Here is a 387-nt window from a genome sequence, read left to right on the forward strand (position 1 = left end):
TATATATGTATATATATGTATATATACATCTATATACATATATATATATATGCATGCATATATATACTAATACATATATATGTATATATATATATACATATACATATATATACATGTATATATATACTTATATATATATATACATACATATATATATATATATGTGTGTGTGTGTGTGTGTGCGTATAGTGTGTCCGCATCTGTTTATGTATATATGTGACTAATGTATATGTAGACGTACGTATCTACATGGAAGTACTGGGGTATCAGTCTTATTTGAGGATGAAATTGTGTACACTGTGTGTTGGCATGACAACTACAAGTCACATGTGAAATCGAGGAATTAATGATAGATGTTGTGTGGGTGCTTTGATACTGAAAGTATTA

The sequence above is a fragment of the Octopus bimaculoides genome, chromosome 4 (assembly GCF_001194135.2).
Source record: "Octopus bimaculoides isolate UCB-OBI-ISO-001 chromosome 4, ASM119413v2, whole genome shotgun sequence".
Taxonomy (NCBI): domain Eukaryota; kingdom Metazoa; phylum Mollusca; class Cephalopoda; order Octopoda; family Octopodidae; genus Octopus; species Octopus bimaculoides.